This window comes from Diuraphis noxia, unplaced genomic scaffold, assembly GCF_037042655.1.
Source record: "Diuraphis noxia isolate RWA-SAM2 unplaced genomic scaffold, SU_Dnox_SAM2 contig0002, whole genome shotgun sequence".
NCBI classification, from domain to species: Eukaryota; Metazoa; Arthropoda; class Insecta; order Hemiptera; family Aphididae; genus Diuraphis; species Diuraphis noxia.
The window spans coordinates 79,659,817-79,673,299 of record NW_028301712.1 but is presented as its reverse complement, the minus strand read 5'-3'; the positions used below and the strand labels follow the sequence as shown (position 1 = coordinate 79,673,299).

Below are 13,483 nucleotides of genomic sequence, written 5' to 3'. Positions count from 1 at the left end.
CTATTTACGTGACAACGTAAATTTGTCTTTAGTTTATACCTACCTACATTCACGACTAGTAATAATCGAACGACTGTTATTATTTTTCATTATGCAATGATAATAGGCATGGTTATTAATTTATTATTATTATTATTACATTGATATAAGGTGAAACGCGTTTACCATGTTTTGTAATATAGTAATATAATATAACGAACGAATATGCGTTGCTATTGCTGTAGTTGCATTGCATAGACGCATAGTTTTTTTTATTATCTTTCTTTACACGGAATTTTTATACAACTTGAAATTTGAATTATCGTCATTGTAGTGTGATACAGATTTACAAAATGTTTGGGGCTAAGCAATGTGAAAACAGTATGGCCCTCATGTAGTGATTTTCACACAAAAAAAAATGTTTGCATCAAGACATAATGTTGGGAGTAAATGTGCAATTCTATGATGTTTACTCATCATCAATCAATTATCACGTAGTACCTATAATATTTTAATATCAGATATATTATACAGAGTGTCTCACAATGATCCGACATATTATTATGGAATAACTTTTTTTTTCTGTATAATTCATATACTTGCGCTACATTTTTTTTTTATTTGTTAATACTGAAAGAAAAAAAAAATTAAAAATTGATAAAAATTTTTTTGGATAAATTAAAAATAGCCTATTTGTGAATCTAATTATAAAACAATTTTTGATGGTAAAAAGATTTATCCAAGTCAAGTAGTTAATTTTTAGATTTTTTGTAAAAAATTCAATATTTTTTTCTTATTAATGTGGGACGTAATAACTTTTTTAAAAATATGATTTTTAAGAATTTGCTGATCGTATAATATTATTAACAGTTTTTTTCATACTTTTAATTATTAGCATAATTTTTTTTTTGTCGGATCTTTCTGATAAACACTGTATAGGAAATTTTTAAGCGAGATATTGAATACCTTTATATAAAAAACTATTACTCGTACTTTTACAATTAATTTAAATAGCAATTATTTGTGTAGGTACCTATGTCGATAGAAACTTTATAGTATTATATAGAATGTTTTTTAAAAATCTATATGGAACAGGTACCTAACCTAACCTAACCTATACTACAATGTTTTTATAATAGGTAATTTACTCTTATTGATTCCAATTTGAGATTATTTAATATTATCTTTTATCAGACCTGAATCATGATACCTACTACCTAATACTACAGTAATTTACAAATAAATTATTCAAGTTGTATAATTTAATATAAAATCGAAAAACTATTTGATACAGGTAATCCAAAATATCACATTAAAATAGATTTTCCATATGATTAATAAACTGATATTAGTTTATTTTTCCAATTCATATTTAAGTTATATAAATTAAATAAACACAAAAAATAGGACTATCTAATAAACTGTAATTACAAAATAAAAATACATAAATATTACACCTGTATATAGTAGTTGTCTTTTTGAATGAAAGTTATCTTTGATAAACATAAAGGTACTGTTATGCATAATAAATAATCTAGGATATCATTAAAGATAATAAATATACATATAATATACTCTTACTTATTAAATATTTTGCTACTAAAATAAGTTTTAAATCACCCATATAATCATCATATTTTTAGCAATAAATTCTATAACACTGTAGTACTGAAATTAAAAATATTATTTATTTTAAATTAAACCAAAAACTTTAACAATATTCACTATTCTTTAAGGTTAGGTTATTCATAAGACTTGCAGAGTTATCTACGTAGTGATATTGTAGTTGTGGTAGGTAGAGCAGTAGAGCACCTATACTTATATTAATTTTGCAGCCATCACTTAATACAATTGCAATGTTTTATTACAATAATTGTTGCATATTCCATATTGAATCACTTTAAGAAATATGCTCATAAAAATAAAAAACAATACATAAATATAAAATACAGATTTATTCTGCGATCTTCTTAACCTTTCACAGACGTTGTTTATCATATTGCGTATGATGAGCAGCTATATCAGCTACAAATAAATTGTTATCTAATTTTATAGTTAAAATAAAATTATATTCTTATAACGATGATACTTAGGTACCAACATTGAGGTGTTATTTTAATGATATGAATGACTATATTTTAATATATTCATGATGGAAAAACCAAACCTTAAAATAATTAAATAAGATTAAGTATAATTCCATATAAACAATTTATTAATGCGTCTTCGTATTTTGAGTCATAGTTTTTATGAATTACGCCAGATTTTACCAATGCATGTGATTCGTACAGTATATTTAGCCCTATACCAAGCAATAATACAATATGGACTATTAATTTGGGGAGGTATCTCAGCTAATGCACTGAAACCATTGTTAATACATCAAAGACAAATAGTTCGTATATGTTTACATAAATCCACTCTCGAAGGTTCAACTTTTACTAATTTCAAATTATTTAATGTATTACCAGTAGATCAACTATTCAAAAAAATTGCTATCTTATGGATAGTAAATAACTCAAATAACTGGTTAAATCTAAATAAAAGAAAAACAGTAGCTTATGATGCAAAAGTTAGTTATTTAAAAAAATCATTTGGTCAAAAATTCGTGGACTACCTTGGTCCAACCTACTTTAATTCTATGCCTATAATTACAAAAAAAAACATTGTCTGTAAAATTTTTAATGCCAAACATTAATTGTAAAATGGTTGTTTATGTCTTTAAATCAATAATTATTTATATCTGTAAATGAAAACTCTGTTATCTGTTTTCTTTTTTTTTCTCTTAAAAACCAAATCTTTAAGAAATAATTTAATGTATTGTATTGTTCATAATAAGTATGTAATCACCTAAAATCAAATTGTAAATTTACATATTATATAAAATAGTTAACTCTATACCTTCGACACAAGCTATGCTTACGGAAGGAATATAATTTTTTATTAAATTGTATGTATTTAATTGTATGTATAATATAATAAATTTAAAAAAAAAATATTATTATGAACTATTTTATTATAATAATGCCTAGAAGTAGAATGTAGGTACCTACTTTGTGAAATATCCACGTTCACATACATTAGGATTTAGGATGTCAGCCGACAATATTATTTTTCGATTTACCTCGGCGTAACATGTCAAATTTATGTTCAACAGACCTAAATTTGTGTTACTATAGTTTTTATATTTAGTAAATCGATCAATTCTCAAACTTAATTATAATAATGTTTTCTAATGCAGCTCGTAAGCTTTTATTGCTATTGCTATTTAAATTTTAGAGCAAATTAATTGTCATTTTAAAATGTTTATATTTTTGGTATACATAAGAATTATACAGCGAGAAAACACGTGGCATGACCTGGGCGATCTAATCGAATTTTAGTTTTGTTTCTTTTGAAAGGTTCTGGTGGAGGAGTCCAGTACCCCTGCACCCCCCCCCCCCCCCTGCGTAATTACGCCACTGCATACGCCGCTATACAGATTATTAATGTGGAATGTAATATGTAATGCCAATGTAATTCGTCTCTTTAGTTATAAATTATCAGATATGGCCGATATGGGTAGTTAGTGAACGTAATTAACTACAGTTAAAACAAACAGCATTAAGAATGTTGAATGATCGATAAAAATTTAAAAATTATAAAAATTAAAAGTTAAATCTTAATATGTAGAAAAATATGAATTTAATTTGAAAAGAATCTAATTAACTTTTAACTACCAGTTGGGTTCCTTATAATGATTGTATAACTTTCAAATATTTTGTAAGTATTTAAACATTTTGTTAAAATTGCGTCTTATTTTAGTTGTTATAGCTTATAAATATTACATATTTTATCTTACCTATTGCATATTACCTAGGTATCTATAGTATAAAAATCCCCACACACTGCTGCGGTGGCATTAAAATTGTGTCCGGTTTCATTTCACCGTAACCGCCAACGCTAATATTGTACACTTTATATAGTTGATGACTTAGGCGGAGACTCGTTTGCGCACATATTAATGTAATTCTAACAAGTACGCCCGCAGGATAAAATCCCACCCGGGGCAAGATCAAAATTCTAAAACCAAATCAAAAAGATTATTTTAAATTTCAATATATTTCTTGTGTCTTCATTCTAATATAGCATAACCTAACCTAACCTAAACAACACTATATGTCATCACATAAGTCCCTTATATATGTAGGTTTACAATAAAATATTAATATTTTTTAAATACATGTTAATCATAAGCGCAACTAGACTTCTAAAACATGCGGGGTGCTATATTATTAAAAACATAAAATTGATGTTATTTCATTATAATTATAATAGTTAGATCTAAAAAATCAAGGGGTGCTAAAGACCTTTTTGCACCCCCCTTATTGTGCCAATGATTTTAATGTATATGTTACAAATTAATTATATTTATATTAATTATCAAATAAAAGTTGTACATATGCATCTTGGTTGCATACAAAATTATTGTATAACGTCTTCAATAATTTTTTGTTTTTGCTTTTTAACAATGTCTGAAATATGAGTGGCATTAAATTAACAATAGTTTTAAAATATTCCCAGTAGAGGCAATGGCCCATTTGCCCCCCCCCCTGCGGGCGTCCTTGAATTCCAAAATATACACAATTCTTTTGCATAAAAAATTGAGAACAATAAATAACAATTTTTAGGTTTACATGATTTACATTGTATTATTAAGATTATATTATCAATAGAAAGTCGCGTGGATAAAATGTATTTGATTATTTTTCTTTAAAATCATCGCGTGCGTACAGTGTGATTACATAAAAATAATTAAAATTACCAGTCATAAATATAACTTGGTAAGTATTTAAGCGTACCTATAAAAATCTATTAGATGAGTAAAGACGATCCTCCACTATGTGAGTCATGCAGCGTACTTTTAACCGTCAACCAAATTATCACTGAATGTCAAAAATACAACCAGTATCGAGATCAATTTCACATATCCGAACAAATCTGTCAAGCACTTGGACCAAACCCAAAGGATGTAAAAAACTTAATTTTATTCTTAAAAAAAAAAACAGAATTGTACAATTTAATTTAATCTAGAAAATGTATACTTAAAATACTAAAAATGTTACAAAAAAAAAAATTATTTTACTCATGGCCTAGTTGTCAATGTACTTTGATCAATAAAAAATAAAAAATAAATCTATTAGAATATTATCTACGCTTAAGCTTTGGTGATTTTTTTGATGTTTAAATTTTCATACAAAATATGTGTAGGTACCTATTAAAAATGTTCATATCTCACTTGAATAATTAAATATCAAATAAATGCTAACCCACGTATAAAAAACGTCTTATAAGTTAATTAATACGTATTAAAAAGTTTAATAATAGGTCAATTCAATTTTATATCAGCAATAACAACACACTGTATACTGTAATACACTATTTAAACTAGTGAACAAAAATTTGTCGTCGTACGTGTGCAGTAATAAGACAAAAACAACAAATGCATGGGCATGTGGTTTTTTTATTTTTATTAGCTTGTAATGTAACTAAAATAGGGTAAAGTTATTAATTTAATTAGAAAATTGACCAATATTTTGGTTAAAAATTTTTAAAAAAAGCGGGTAAGTCATGGATATCGCTCTGCTGTACTGTAGGTTACTGTAATGGATGGGATTAAATTTGAATGCAATGATAGGTATCATTGTATACGAAAAATGATTCTGAACGGAGATGATTTGTCAGTCTAGACTCTAGGATATATTATATTTAAATATTGTCATATATTCTATTTTGAAACAAATATTTTATTTTTAAATTAAGACGCATATTGCATAAGCCACGGTTAATCAATTAGTGTAGTTATCATATAGTTATCATAATTCATAATACCTTATATTATCATAGATATACGAATACCTGGTTTGAGGATAAATCGTTATCATTACGCGATTTCATAAAAATTTAAAACTCAAACGCTCAAAACATTTTTCCTATAATGACGCTTCAAATTTTCTCTATAGCTATTTGAAGCAAAACTTATGGAAAACTTGGTGTTAAATTTTATAACCCTAGATATAAATACAAACAATATTATAAATTTTGAATTACAAAATAATTTACAAATATTCATGGTTTTGACAAATTTTTGTCAATATTTGAAATTCAAATGCTAATAAAAATTTAATTTGAATTTCCGGTGGACATTTTTTTTGTGATAATGATTGACAAATTTGTAAGGAATCTTGTATTAAATTTTCAAATCTTAGATTTAAAAAGAAAATTTTTTATGAATTTCTAGCTTATAATAATTTACGAATTTTCGTGATTTTTACGTATGTAGTTGTAAAAATTAAAATTAAAATGCTTGTAAAAAAAAAATGTGACTATACATTTCTTGTATTTTTCAACTGCTATTGTAAAAATGTTTTAGGAGCCTTGTATTAAATTTTCAAATCTTAGGTATAAAAGGAAAATTTTTTATGAATTTATAGAATAAAATAATTTACGAATTTTCGTGATTTTTACGTATGTTGTCAAAACTAAAATTTGAATGCATGTAAAAAAAAAATGTGGCTATATATTTCTTTTATTATTCAACTGCTATTGCAAAACTATATTATGAGCCTTGTATTAAATTCTCAAATCTTAGGTATAAAAAGAAAAACTTTTATGAATTTCAATCTAAGTTAATTTGAAAATTGCCGTAATTTTTACGTATTAAGTCAATATTTGAACTTCAAATACTAATAAAAAAAAATTGTGCCTATGTATTCTTATAATTTTTTAATCACTATAAGAATAACTTATGAGGAACTTAACTTTGTATTCAATTCAATTTTTCAAGTATTTTGGCGCTATCAAATGAAAATTTCAGTCGTCTATAAATATCTCAAAAAAGTCCAAATATTTTGAAAATCAAATCATGTAAAGAAAATGCCAATCTAAATAACTGATAAAATTTTCAAGTATCTACGACTTATACTTTTTGAATAACAACAAATATTTAAAATCGTTTAAGGATAAATCGTTATCGTTACGCTATTTCGTAAAAATTTAAAATTCAAACGCACTTAAAATTTTTCCCATAATGATGCTTCGAGTTTTCTCTATAGCTACTTGAAGGAAAACTTATGGTAAACTTAGTGTTGTATTTTTAATCCTTAGTTATAAACGCAAAAAATTTAAAGATTTTTCAACTTCAAAATTACTTGCAAATTTTCGCGTTTTCGACAGATTTCGTAAAATTTTGAACTGTAAACGCTTATTAAAAAAAATTGTCACTTACGATTTTAAATTTTTTTTAACTACAATAAGAACAACTCATAAGGAACCGTGAATTAAATTTTCAAGTTTTTTTGGTCGTCCAACATTTTTTTACCGACACTTCAAAAAAAAATTCTCAAAAAAATTTAAAATTTCAGTGGTCTAAAAATAACTCAAAAAAAGTCAAAATTTTTTGAAAATTCAACTGTATATAGATAGCACTAACATAAACATTTGGCGAAAATTTCAAGTATTTACAGTGATTAGTTTTTGAATTACAACCATATAAAAAAATCGATTTGGTCGAAAACTGATTTTGCGTAAAAATTCCCGTTTTTCTGTCATTTTTTTTTTTGTTTTTCTCGATTTTTTTGAAAACTGTTAGCAAATGTTTACTTTTGACCTCTATAATGCACCAAGGATCTTCAATTTTACATCGGAAACCACCCCCAAAGTTTGAAATCGAAGCATTATTTCGACTAGTTATGCTGTACACAGACACAAAAAAAAAAACACACATCATTGTAAAATCAATACATTCATCACTTCGTTGAGAATCTAAATGTTTACTACTAGACTTGGAACTTTTTAACTACCTAATTTATATACTCACCTATTAAAATTATAATACAGATAAACATGGATTAAATCATTAAATACATTAATCTGCTACATAATATATTTTAATGTACAATTGTTTCTTGTAGTTATTTTCGGGTCTATTATTTAATAATTTAGAACATGTTTTATGTATACATATTATCCTGCGGATGAATATTGAACTAGGCTATGACCAATTTATTTATAGAGGGTATTATTGTGTTAATATATCAACTATTCAAAAATACTTTATTTAGGTTTAAATTTAGAATGGATTAAAATGTTTGATTTGAATTAAGCATGTAAGTCTCATAATGCTCTCTCACTTCCGAAATAGTATAAAACAAATAATATAACACATATATTATGGCCATTGCTCATTATATATTTTAGGAAATACATGGTATATATACCTATAATAGATGTAGTTGTATTATTATATGTTCATAAACATGTGTTTGATATATAATCTATATAAATGGTGATTTATTAAGTATAGGGAGATAGGTTTACCATTTATTAATGGTTGTAACAATTATTATAATATAATGCGTGTAATATGTTACCTATACAGTTAATTTGTATTTATTTCTTTATAGGATTAACCTAAAATTGTGCTAATTTTCTAAAACAAAATAGAAAATTAATATTTTAATTTTTTGTTGTGAAAACTTAATTAAATTTCTGATACCTATTTTGAGGTAGGTAAACTAAAAATGACCAGCTCTTATTTAAAAAAATAAATAAAAATCTAGGTTCTAGCAGTTATATAATCGAACATACAAAACGCTGACATTTCGGATGGTCAGATAAAATTTAAGATTGCAGTTCAGTCTATGGAAACTTTGTACTACTATATGCATAATATATAGATAGGTACATGTATACACAAAGTATATATATATTATATCATAGTAAGATGTTATTAAAACAATGGATCATAGAAAATGAATATTTATCTAAAATCCATACTACACATTTAAATAAATTGTGTTATAGGTAGGTGCATTTATATTATATGTATATTAATAAACATAGGGGACTTAATACACACAACCTTCCCTCTCTCTCTTGATACCACTTTCAAATCATTATGAATGATGATATAAGATATCACGCATGATGAAAAATTTCCAACAATTTGTTTTGTGATAAAATCTTTTATTTATTATTACAATAAATCTTGGTAGTTAATTTATTTTTTCATACAAACTGAGAAATTAACTTATGAAAAATAAAACGTTTGACGGAAAGTTGATAATATTATGTACCTATAGAATATTTGGTTCAAAACTACCTATATTCATTAATCATATTGACTCCTTGTCGTAATTAACCTTTTTGCTCCGTTCCCAGACGTATAATATTGTTTTAAAGTAATGGTTAAGCTTTATTACACTTACACTTACCTAATTTATTTTGTATGTTTACTTATTTACTAATAGGTTACCTACCAATTGTACGCACGAATTAAATCCGTTCTGCACATTCTTTATTATTGAATTGCATACTTAGGTAATAAAAAGAGAGTCTAATCTTATAATAACTTAAGTCCATTATAATTAATAAGGTACCTATGCATAATACTTACTATGTGTCATTTTATATAATGTTTACCTACGCAATATTTTAGTTTACTTATTAAAGCTATTAATCGTGACTAAAAATATACAATTTAATTTATGACAATATATATAAAGCCAATATAAATAAACAAATTAATAAAAATTAAATTTTTATTTCATTAGAAAATCGTTTAATTTTTATCTAATTAGAATATTAAAAACCTATTTCACTCTGGTGGATTTTAATACATATAATATGCTAATGATACCTACACGCTTCATTGGTGACCCCAATTTAAATTTCAGTTGAATGAATAAAATGAATTTTTAGACCCTATATATTAACCATCTTCATAATTGTATACATTTATACGCACAAGACATATTATGCACAAATGCACATTATTGCACATCTATAGGTATATTATAGGGGAGAGACAATTTGAGAAACGAAAGGTGAAAATATATTTGTTATAAATTGTTCAAGTGTATCATAATATATATGAACTATGAAGGTTAAAATACTATATTATACATTCTTACTTAGATTAAACGTTGAAAGTTAAAACTATGTCATATTAATTTATTAAATAAATATAACATATACTTAATAAATGAATATGATGTATAATTATTAATTATTATGAAAACAATTTCTAATGATTAAAAAATAATTTAATGTCACATTTTTAGTGAATTTTACAGAAAATAATGTCTGTTTATGAAGTCGAAATTCTCAAGTCTTAACCCATTAAAAACCATTAATAATAACTTTTATCAAGTCCAGCCTCCCTGTCTACATAGGTATAAGGAAAAAGAATTACTTTATTCTGACTTATTCAGAAAATTAACAAAATATGGTTTGCACTGTTTGTAGTCGTAGTAAATAATCGGTATTAAATACCTATAACTTTTTATTGTCATATCTCCAGGGATTATATTCTTTGGATCATAAGCATTTAATTTAAAAAATGCAATCAAAATATATAAATCACATATAAATTCACAAATATAACTTTAGCATATGTTATCTGCTTGAAATTTTGATTTCCATCTATCATTATATAATGATACCTAATAATTTTAAATGAATATTTTGAAACACAATACATCTAGTATAATTATCCGTTCCCATTGAAAAAATTGGGTACAGAGATTCTCACCATCTATACATGTCTTTTGATTTGTTTTTATTAATAGAGGTTGTTAATATGATATATTTATATGTATCAGTATTTTCGCTCATTGCTAAAGAACTTTTATCAACATTTTCTATAGAACATTTCAAAAAGAATTATAAAGTATACGTATAGGTATTATAATATACATTATGTAAATCGTTAATATTTTGAAAAAATAATTCAGTAAGTATTATAGTATGTAGTTATAAGTATACGCTAAAAGTAAATATAGGTAGATAAGTATACAATCAACAATATGTGACATATTACATTTTTAATTCATATTCTAAAGAAAATTATAAAGTACCTAATAGGCCGTTGTAAAAATGTATACAATTGTAAGTACGAATTAAATGTATTAGGTATATATCTGGAGGTAAATTGTCCTAAAAGTACATTTATATTTGTTCTAAGCAAGGACACTTGTGCTTCAAAATATATCACTATTACCTATATGTGACTCAGACTACTTATCAGTTTGAAGATAATGTTTTCTCAAGGTGTTTGTTTAAAAAATGGATATTTTTTAACTAATAGCAAACAAAACAAACCAACAATACTACCTGTATTCATATTATTCTTACTCAAACATATTATAGTATATTAAAATAATTATCCTTTTCTATACTATTTATTTACACAAACTAAATAGGTGTAAATTATACCTACCTATACCTACTATAAATATGCTCAGTGCTAGATTAAGCAATAGGTACAGTAGACATAGCCACATAGGTATAGGTTATACTTATACTTATACTTTACTTCTTCTTATTTTTCTTCTTCCTCACTTTACTACCTATATATATATAATGAAAAATATACAGCCATTAAATTTTAAAGTTATAAGTTCATATTTTTCACATTTTACTGCTGACATTTATATAAATATTTTTCCAATAATAATAGGTATGTCTTGAAAATATGGAACCCAAAATCCAAAATATCTCAAAGTAGAGCTTTTTTATGGTTTAATCTAGTCACGATTTTAAAAAATCAGTACCGACTATATATCTATTTGTATTAAAAACTCAAGAAATCTATTGTACAAAATAGGTGTCAACGATTTTGATATGGGTGCGTTTTTTTAGTAATATGAATGGGTAATGGGTATATTGCAGGGTATCCCACTTATGGCCGTTGTCTATATAGTATATACCTAGTCATATAAATATAGCTATACATATTTATTAAATGACAAGTTATATTTAAAAATAGTTTATATATATATATGCACCATATACATATTAGTTATATATGTTAATAGTTTACTTAAATACTTAGAAATATACATCTATGCTTATTATTTTGAACTCTGCCATCTTAGATGAACACGCACTGATGCTTTTACATATAGTTTCTTATAAATTATGTACTAATAAATATTACAATTAATTTTTAATAGCTTAGGTTATTATGATTATTGGCCATTGTATTAAATAATTCAAAACATATTTAAAATTTGAGTAGGAAATGTGTTGGTAGAAATGTAGACACGTGTAGTTACTATAATTCTAAACATCTCATCTGTTTAATTTATGTATATACATATATGATCTAAGTTGGCGTTTATAATACATAGTATATAAATACAGTTTATTTATTTTAATTGTATTAAAAATATTTTTACAGATTACTGGACTCACATTGATAACTCGTGTGGAGACCCAGGGTCTTTAGTTATTTTTTTAAATGTATATATAAAGTATACACAACACAAACAAATTTTAGCTTTTATCTACCATGATTTTTTGATAACATAATAAAATGATCAAAAATTGTAATGTCTTATAAATCATTTCAATTCTTATTTCTATTACTAAATATACATGATTCTAATAAAATTCATACCTACTTATTAAACCATTTGTATTGTAGTTTAATCTTCAAACATAATATATTCTATAGAAGAAAAATACTTGACATAATAAATTATTTGAAATACCTAGTATCGAAATAAGTAACATGAATGATAATAATTTAATTTTTTACACAACAATTCGTTTTTAATTAAAATTTAATTTCTAATAATCAACTATCAGGTGACGCTCTGATTGTACCTATATTGGCTCAAGATGTATAGGTATATTAGCTTTTCCTACATGCATATACATAGTACCTAGGTATACGTACACCTATAATAATTTAGGTGTATTATATTATACAATATAATATATTGAATAACTTTAAAAACATACAAACGATTTATGATGTATTATAAAAAATCAACATGTATAAGTATAACTATTACCACGACTACGAACTACTGTGAACACAGATGCACTTACATCCATATATTATGTGTTTGCCTTGAATAAATAATATTTGTCGTTTTTTGGTTTCTTATCAATTTACATGGCTTATAGTAATAACTTTTTACATCCCTATCTATATAGAGGGTATCTATAATAGTAGATACTGTCTCAACTAGTCATTACTATTATTGTGTATACTTTTCAATTAAGTAGATTTTGAGGTACTTTATATCTAGATATTACTACATAAGATACATTTTCAATGTTAATATTTACATATTCATTTTAAATTTTACAGTATTCAGGTCATTATATTATTATATAATTTGATATTTTGATATATAATATTAACTAAAAAAAAAATACATCTGTTGTTCAATCGATTGATCAGATGAATTATACATAAATATATATACCTGTATAAGAAGACGTCTTAAAATTGTGTAAAATATCCATAGATAATAGATTGATATATTTAACCACCGTTAATGCATTTACAAAAAATGTAACCGTTTATAGAACTGCAATAACTGATTCATTAATTTAACCAGCTATAGACATGAATTATCTATTATTATTTTTTTTTTTTCTATAATAACTAAAAGACTTCAGGAACTATAATGGAATTATATATTTTTAATTTTAATATATGTACATG

The 13,483-nt window shown here is 24.8% G+C and overlaps 1 protein-coding gene across 1 annotated transcript in view; it reads right to left on the bottom strand.

Annotated features, from left to right (window-relative positions):
- The window catches only part of sturkopf (lipid droplet associated hydrolase sturkopf), a 33,775-nt gene that overhangs the window by 14,193 nt on the left and 6,099 nt on the right, over nucleotides 1–13,483 (bottom strand). The gene's annotated exons all lie outside the window — the stretch shown is intronic.